Source organism: Gavialis gangeticus, unplaced genomic scaffold, assembly GCF_001723915.1.
Source record: "Gavialis gangeticus isolate Ggan-Ray unplaced genomic scaffold, GavGan_comp1, whole genome shotgun sequence".
In the NCBI taxonomy this organism is placed as follows: domain Eukaryota; kingdom Metazoa; phylum Chordata; order Crocodylia; family Gavialidae; genus Gavialis; species Gavialis gangeticus.
Genome location: NW_017729022.1, coordinates 172,303,148 through 172,312,707, shown reverse-complemented (window position 1 = coordinate 172,312,707; position 9,560 = coordinate 172,303,148).

Sequence of the window (9,560 nt, the reverse complement as noted above, 5' to 3'; positions counted from 1 at the left end):
GCCGCACCGAGCCCGGAGCCGGCGCCGCGCCGCTGCCTTCCCCCTCCGACAGCGCCCGCTGCTGCTGCGGCTGCTCCTCCACTGCCGCCATCTTCGGCTCTGTTCCCTGCCGCCGCCGCTACTGCAGCCGCGCCGGGAGGGGGCACTTCCGGTGACAGTGTTTCCGGCACCGCCCCTCGCGGGGAGCTCTTAAAGGAGTAGGCGCGAGCTCCTCCTGCCCCGCCCCCCTGGGAAAGGGGTCGGGACCTGCGTTCGCACCGCCCGGAGTCAGCGTGCGAGGCGGGGGGGGGGCTCTTATTAGGGGGTAGCTGAGCCTCACCCATAAGAGAGAGAGCTGCCGTGTGAGATTTGAAAATCATAACCTGGGGCGATTTTATTAGGGCATCCCCATTTTTCTTGCAGATCCGCCCCGGAGTCAGTGTAATTGGAGCCCTGGTGGGAGGACGTGGAGTGCCCTCCTGCTCCGAGCAGGACCAGCCCCACCTGTCTGCCCCCAGCAGGGCTCTGTCTGCCGGCTCAAAACCCCTCCAAGCCGGGACGCTCCGCAGCCTGGCCCAGAGCTTCCCCGCCTCCTCCTCACAGAGGCTCCCTTCATCTCTGCCCTCAGTCTCCCCTGCTGCAGTGCAAGCCCATTGCTCCCTGTCCTGCCATGTCCTGCCCTGCCAATAGCCCACTCAGTCCTCTTCGGAGCCCCTTTCACAGAGTTGAGGGCTGCTATTACCCCCATCAGGCTTCTCATCATACTAAATAAGCCCAGTTCCCTCAGCTTCTCTTCACCACTCCTGTTCCCAAGCCCCTCAACTATTTTCATTGTCCTCTAATATAGTCTCTCCAACTTGTCCACATCCACATAGTGTGGGGCCCAAAGGTGGACACAGTACTCCAGGTGCAACTTCACCAGTGCAGAGTAGAGGGGAAGAATCACTTCCCCCTGTCTCAGGGGAGACATGGGCCACATCAGGCCCACAGTGGACTCCATTTCCCAGCAGCCCTTGCCCATGTCACTGCTGCTAGTTTCCATGGAGACCCCAGCAGCAGTGGGGCTGTGACTAGGGACCAGGGTTTCCATGGACCAGCCCCAGCAGCACTGGCAGGACATGTGGCTGGGCAGGGAGCTGCTCCAAGGCTAGGATCTTATGGTGGTGGTAGCATGGTCACGAGCTAGGGCAGAGCTGTGATCCGCTGCCCTCACATCTAGGGCAGGGGCATGCAGGCAGCAGATTGTGGCTCTACCTGGGCTCCAGACCACACTGTCACCACTTCAGGATCCCAGCCCTGGTCTCAGAGCAGCTCCTGCCCAGCAGTGTACCCTGCCAGTGCTGCTGCTGCTGGTCTGCATGGAAACCCTGGCCCTGCACTGTCATGGCACTGCCACTATTGGGTGTCCATGGAAACCAGCTGCAATGATGCTGGCAGGGGCTGCTGGGAAATGGAGTCCAACCACTGGCCATCTCCACCATTTTGTCCACCTCTGCTCTATCTGCTGGCAGTGTTCCTTCTAATGCAGCCCAGTATGCTGATAGCCTTTTTGGGAACAAAGGCATACTGTTGGCTCATCATATTCAGCTTGTTGTCCACTATAACCCTCAGGTCCTTTTCTGCAGAGTTCCTGACCTCACAACTCATCATCCTCTACCTGATCCCTCCTAAACTCTTCATTCCATAAGTGTGAGTGATCCCCCTTCTTTTTAATGGTCTGGATGTTCCACCAGTTAAGCTAGCCTTCATTTTGCCATGCTGCTGTCTGTCAGCTGCTCCTCATCATGAAGCTCCTACTTCACAGCCCAGCAGACTGTTTTTAACTCATTCCAGTGACATTCTATTTGTTTTCTGCTTCATCTTAGAAGGAATCATACAGCCCCAGGTCCCTAGCCTATTAATACAGCTTCTAGTTTATTTTTAACAGGAGAAAAATGTATGTTGTGTCATATGTAACAATGTACCTCACCATCTGCAGGCCACCCCCCTTCAAAATCCTGGATCTGCCCATGCCAGGATCCCACCTTGGATCCTGGCATCCATGCCAGGATCCCACCTTGGATTCAGCTAGAGAAGCAATAAATCAGGTGCCATAAGAGGAAGCAGCAGGGAAGCCATTGCGTGCATCAGCACAAGGGCACTCCAAAAATGTGCTCCGAAACAAGTATTTCCTATCTGGAAGCAGAGCACAGTGCACCCTGTACATATTTAGAGGCGTACTGACTTCTGCCCTGCCCCCTGCTAATGCAGCTCTAAAATTACAGACCAATATTGAAACAAGGCCTCCCTTTTTCTTTTCAAAGCTCAGGATCTGACAGCTTTTTCAACACAAACCATTAGTGATTAGAAACTGGGTTGCATCAATTCAGGCAAAACTGGTATCTTGGCTCACAAGGTCCAAATGGAGAGTTTGTTAACTTCCAAATTCACAAGAAATAAGTCACTTTTCACTTATGGTGGATTTTTTTTTTAATTGTCTTCAAAATGCTTTCCCGCTCTGCTGTGTCTCCTGAGCAGCTTGCTTTTTGAAGATCGGGTTCTTTAGATAACCAGTAATTAGCCTGCTGGGTTAAATGCAGCCCGTCTACTGATTCTTTAGGTTTTGATTCACACCACAGCACTGTTTGCTTTTCTCTATATCATTTTCTTGCACAATGGTCAGTTTGTGTTAATCTGCCCATGATTCACAATAGAAGCATAATTGTGGTTTAACATTTTAGCCCACAGTAAGTCATTGAGTGCAGTCCCGTGACCCCAGCAGTAGCTCCTGAGAATGTATAAATGCAGCTCTTAGTGCACATTCAATAATATGCCTGAAGGCAGTATTTACAGTTGATGCAGTACATATGTTCTGTACACTGTTAGAATTGCAACTTGTCCAGACCTTTGTAGTGTGTGCAAGAGTTGAAGACTTGAAAACAATCTTAAAAAAGTGTCAGAATGAATGTGGTATCCTGACATCATGATTGGGGTCTATCTTGGGATGAAATTTTTGTGGAATGTTTCCTAGATTTCATAGACATTAGGGCTGGAAGGGACCTCACAAGATCATCGGATCCAGCCCCTGCCCAAGGGGCAGGAAGTCAGTTGGAGTCAGATAACCCCAGTAAGATAAGCTTTTCAGCTATTTCTCAGAATGTTAGAAAAAAACAAATAATTTTGCCCATGTATAAATTCTTCAGCCACTTATCTGTTTCACAGTATGCTTAAAAAAATTAGCAAGAGAGTCATCCTGGTGTCAAAGAATACCTTTTGCTGTCTTGGAAGTTCTGCAAAATTGGCCAAGTGATAAACATTTGAAAGATCTCAGTTCACACATGCTCACTAGAAACTTAGAATTTGAAGTTACATCCTTTAAAGCAGTGGTCTCCAACCTTTTTAAGTAGGAGATCACTTCTGGCATTTAAGATCTACCATGTGCCCCTGCCACCCCTCCTTCCCCTGCCCAGCAGGTAAGTCTGTGTGGAGGAAAGGGAAGGGGGCAGATCAAGGCAGAAGGAGACAAAATTATTTGGGGGCACACCTCCACAGCAGATAAGTCTCACTCGGCTGGGACCCCACTCAACTTACCTCTGCTCCTGCCTCTGCGGCACTGTCTCTCACTGTGGGGGCCTTGATCTAGCCCTCACCCCTTCCCTCCTTCACGGACTGACCTGCTGGGCTGGGGTGCGCGTGTGCATGCACATGGGCACTCAGCTCCCCCCCAGCCTTGGATCAACTCCAAGAGGCTGTGAGATCTATCACAAGAGGCTTCAAGATCTACTGGTGGATCGAGATCCACTGGTTGGTGACTACTGCTTTGAAGATTCTAGCTGCACTGAGTATGCCCCAGGCTACCACAGGTCAACTGGACTATAAATGTATGGATGATAGAGCCACTGGGCTCACTCCAACCTAGGGTTGCAACCTAGGCCTACAAATGCTTCTGCCTGGCTGCTGTGGTACTCTTGTGGTCTCAGTGGCCCCTTGCCTGGTGTCTATACAACATGGTGAAAAAGATGACGCATGAATCATATACAGAGGAGGAGGAACATAAGTGAGGAGAGGAAATGAGATTCAGGGGACAAGAGAGGGGAAGGAGGAGAACGTGGTTTGGGATAGGAGGAGAAGGAGGGAGTACAGTATTGGGACAGAAGTCAGGGAGAGCTATGAGACGATAGAAGGGTTGTGGCGGGGAGGGTGAGAGCTGTGGAAATGGGAAAGGAGGAAAGAGTGAGTGGAAAGTGAGGACAGGCTGGCGCTGGGGCCAGGGACAGGCAAGAACTGCAACAGGGATATGAAGAGCTAAAAGCTGGGGAGAGAGGGATAGGAGCAGTAACGGAAAGCATGAGTATCTCTAAAGCAGTGATTTCCAGCCAGGGTGCAGTGACATCTTTGGGTGCCATGAGATCCTTTTAAGGATGCTAGACGGTGCTTCATAATATTAGCACTGTTAGGTATACAAACACGATTCACATGATAAACCAGAGATTTCAATTAGGAATCTACAGTGTCAAAAATATTCTGACTTGTTGTGGTCTTTCTGAGTTCTTTGCAACAAAAGAATGTGCTATTACTTTTCCATAGTCAAAAAAACATGTAAAAGCGAAGGGCTGGCATTTTCTGAGGCCTGTCTTGTGTCTAAAAGGACTGAGAATCACTGCATTAAAGCAGCCTCCCCTGCAGAAACTGAGTGACCCCATTATGCCTGAGTCAGCATTCCAGTGCTGTCTAGTAAATAGACATGAAATGGACCAAGGGAGTGTGCCCATTTCCCCCCTTGTGGCAGGTCCATGTGAAAGGGAGCGGGCTTCTACTGCAGCCAGTTTCTTTCTTAGCTCCAGAGGCAGAGGCCTGTGCTCTGGATCCAAGCACCTTGGTTGCACTAACAACCTTAATTCTTCTGCTTCCTAACTTTTGCATGCTTCACTTAGCAACACTAACATTATTTTAACAAGTATTTTGAGTGCAATATTTGATCTAGAGCAAGAGCAGTGTGGACAGAAATGTGATACAGCAGAGTACAGTGCAAATCTTTTTCAACTCACAAGTCAAGGAAGTGAGGAATTAGCTTCAGCATGACACCTCCTCCTAGGACAATGAACCTGTAAAAGAATCCTAAAGCTAGACCAAAGAGCAGGCAGATACAGCATGGTGCAGAGAGGTTTGTTTGGAAGCAAGAATTAATCTACAGTGAGAATTGTGTGAATTTAGGTCAGGGCTTGTCTGCTCAGGGAGCAGTACACATTAAACTAGGGTGTGCATTTACAGTGCACTAGATACTCTGCGCTAACATCCCACGTAGATGCTCTTTGTGTAGAATTGGCCAGCTCTCACAAAGGTGCATTTACTGCGTACTGCAGGCTTGTCTGCATTTCAGAGGTACTGCTACTTACTATAGCTGTACCAGCATTGTTATGTTGGTAGAACTGCCTACTGGCAAGGTGACATATGCCACCAGATGGTTTTTTTTCTGCTGGCATAGTTTTACTGCTTCCCTGAACAATTGTTAGCCAGCTCAGTAGGGCAATAGTGGCCAACCCACAGCATGTGTGCCACAAGTAGCACAGACAGCTGCTGTGTGTGTGGTGCATAAGACCTGGGGGACTCAGTCAAGAGAAGTGCTAGAATAGAGAGAGAGGCTCAAGCCTCTGGTCCAGGCAGGGCAAGAGGCTGCTGCTAGAGGTGTCAGATGTCATTGACAAAAGCCAGGTTAACCCTTCCCTGGCCCTACAGCTGCTGAATTCAGGGATTTGGCTCCTTGCTCGCCATATGAGGCTGTGGTGGTTGTGGGACCAGAAGAGGCTTAGCCTGGCTCTTAGGGAGGTGGAGATAAAAGCTATACTCAGAGAGAAGGCAGAATGTAATTCAGAGTGTCCACACAGAGAGTTGCACTGAGTAGCAAGAGCACTGTAAGTTTACACCTTATCTAATTCTCCACTAGCTTGTCTTGGTAGAGAAGCCCTAAGATGTGTGTTTAAACAGATTTAAAGTGGCACAGAGCTCCGTCTTGCCTTTTCCTTCTTCTTCTCCTTCTTCTTCTTTTTTTTTTTTTGCAGTTTGAATGACTTATTTTGGTTTAACATAAAGCAATGGGAAATGGGGCTTAAATATAACCAGAATGAGCCACTCTTAAAGGGAAATAAGATAGTTCACCTAGGGATTTACACTGATTTAACCAACCTGTTTTCAGCTAAACTGGTGCAAATCTTCTTGTGAAAAAGTCTTGAGATATAACATGGGCCCAGTAAAATAGGAATCTCAAATGTTGTAGGGTAGAAAATAGTAATCTTTAATGATTGGCAGGCCAAAATAAGGCAGCTAGGTTCAAAGGTGGGCTAGCACTTGCACCCCAGCCACTGCTCTCAGCTGCCTGTAGATGCAACTGCTCTCCCTGTTCTGTGCTCAGGGATGTTCTCTCACAGGCTAGGGACAGACATTTAAAAAGCCTGAGCCTGAATTGTTGCAACCTTTGCAAGTTAGTCTAACCTGGCTAGGCTAAATCACTTTCTAACTGTACAGACATCTCCTCTGGACTAAGAAATGCTGGCACATACCTGCAGTGGCTCAGGTTAGAAGCCAGGGGGCACTAGGGCAGCCTTCTCTTCCCTTGCACAGGGCTGAGCTAATGGGGGCGTGGTCAGGTCCCAGCAGGATGCTGTGATAAGGGGGGGGCCCTCCCTCCTTGATAACTGAACATTTATCAGCTCTGTTATCAGCATTTAGCACCCCATCAGAAAACAAAGCCTTTCTCATTAGTTCAAGCTCTTCTTAAACACCTTTTTCCAAAGGAAGGAATGCAGGGACATTATCAGCTAAACTGCTGATTAGCTCCAAAAAGCCCTGACCTAACCCAGCATTAGCTAACATACCACATGCTGGCTATGGTCCCTGCTGTTGGAGAGAGGAGGAAAGGATCTTCGCTTAAGCAGCGAGTGGTAAGGGGCATGCGGAAGCCAGCAGACCCTGCTGTGCCTGCAAGTCTCTGCCAGGAAGCAGAGGGGAAGGGCCAGCTCTGCTTTGGAACATAGAGTTCCCCCCCCTCCCCAGCCCAGAGAGCATGCCAGGATGCTGGGGGAATCTGACTTAACTTAAACCAGCAAGGGGGGCTGGGACAGACATTGTATAAACTGGTTTGACCCAAATCAGTTAAGTCTGATACTACATTCAACCAGGTTTATCTCAAACCAGTTTCAGCCATTTTCAAACTGGTTTATGTTTACCGAATGTCTGTTCTGTTACAAGTTTAAACTGGCTTCTGATCACTTAAACTGGTTTATGTGTAATGTCTGTCCCTAGCCACTCTCATTCATCCTCTATTACAGTGACTGTTACCCTTGTCACAAATTCCCATTGCCACTAACTGCTGCAGCGAGAGAAGCAGTGGCTACATTAAGGGTGTGTAAGAGAGAAAAAGAGCAGAGAAGGTTGGGGCAGCAGGGAGCACTGAATAAAAACTGGATCAGGGTGGTGAAGGTGTACATTCAGATAGAGGGGACCTGGTGTCCCTGTCGCCTGCCCCCACTTATGCTACTGTGCCTTGGGCCGGATGCAGTTCATGGGCTGTAAGTTTTCAACCCCTGAAAAAAAACCAAGATGAGAGACAGGATTTAGTGCCTCCCTATGCAGCAAAACTGACCTCATTGCTATTATGTCAACAGGACAATACCACTGGATAATACTAGGCAGGTGATAAGATGATATTACTGCCACTAATCTGCTTATTGCACCTATGATTTGTACTTACAATGGGTATATGCAAAAACATCATCATGTTACTGTTAACTCAGCCTTCCTTTCCCTGTCCCTTTCACACTCCCTGGTTTCTTGGTTTCATCCACCTGTTGTATTTTATTATTAACATGCTCATTCTTTAGGACAGAGACTATTTTACTACTGGTATATGTCTATCATGTAGCATAATGAGCCCCACAACCTAGCGGAGGCTTCTTAGCAACACTGTATTCATCTGTATTACAGATAAATTAATATGCCTTTTGGCATCATGGCTGATGTTTTAAGCCAGAAAAGGAAAGCAGGGCTGCAGATCAGGAGGGAGGGGTATGATGCTCACTTTTAGAGATGAGAGGCAGGGAGAAGGAAGCAAGCTAGGGAAGGAGAAAATGCACTTTTTGTAAATAAGTGTGATTTCTGGCCAGAACAACATGGATCAGATCAGTTTTGATGATCTTCTGCAGTCTCAGGCTAGACATGTCATGCAAACAAGTTTATTCCTTTATTCAGCATGATGTTCTCTTTTTCTTAAATCTTGTTTTATTACAATCTAGTTCGGAATTTTATACATGCTACCCTTCATGGGATACTTTCAACCTCTAAGATTAGGTAGCGAAAGAAATGATGCTGGAATGTATCCTTTTTTTGATTTCTGGTCAAATGGGCATAAACCAAAAATCCTCTTTCTAACAGGTGTTGTTGTCAGAGCTGCAGTCCTCCAGATGTGGGGGAGATGCCTAACAACTGCCAACCAGAAGCCAGAAGAAGGCGTTTAAGTTGACGATTACCCAAGCCAGTTTTTACGCAAAACTTGGTTTTGTCTTATTACAGAGATCCATACAGGGATCCAACACCAACTAGCCATTGCTTTGGTGCCAATTCAACAGAGGAGAGTTAGCTATGAGATCACCAGCACCATTCCTGTCACCCTTCAGTGTTCCTTAGAAGCCCAAGGGCAGGGTAGTTATGTATCTTTATAGAGTAGCTAAATAAGAGACAGAGAGAGAGCATGTGTGACAGCGTGCAAGTGCACGAGCTTTTGTGAACCCAAGGGCACTTCATCAGTTCTATGAAGCCTGCCATTCAAATGCTGAGCAGCCCTGCCCTTAAAGCATAATGATAGGATTAGAGTTATAGGGACATCTTGTGGTCAGTTTTGAAACCTACATGCTTTTACGCACAATGGGTTGAAATTCACTTACGTGTGGAGGGCCAGTACAAGGCTGGTGCATTAGTGCAGCTCCCTAGGCCTTCCAGGTACAGTATGTCCCAATGCTAGGGGGCTGAGCTAGTGTACTACTACAGACTGGTTCAGTGTTAGCTGTTCTGTAACACGGGAAAGTATCACTATTTGTCTAATAATGTATTGATATGAGCATCTTGTGCTCAGCACTGTACAAAGGCAGAGAAGAAATAATAATTCCTGCCTTGGAAGGTTTACAGACTAAAGAATTAGCACAAGAATACTCTGGACAAAGTACAATTAAGTACAAATGCATCAACTCGGAAAGAGAAGCAGTGAAGCAGCATCTATAGAAATAGGGAGGAGATATGGAAAGGTATTAGCTGAAATGCCTTTTGCCAGGTCTCTCTCCACCTCTTCTCTTAGAACAGTCAAAAAACAGAGAAAGATAAATTGCTTCCTTGTTAAAGATTCAATTTTACTGTCAGCTACACAGGTATAAAACCTGAATAATTCCTTTTGACTTTGTTACGTGACTGCTGTAAACAAGAAAATAATTTGCTCCTAAAAGGGCAGTGGGGGATAGAAGGGGAAAATTCCTTTTCTGCCCCTCAGTTCAGCTCAGTGAGACTTGATTGGCATGACAAATGCCTCTACACAAATGCTTGTAGTATGGGTAACAAGC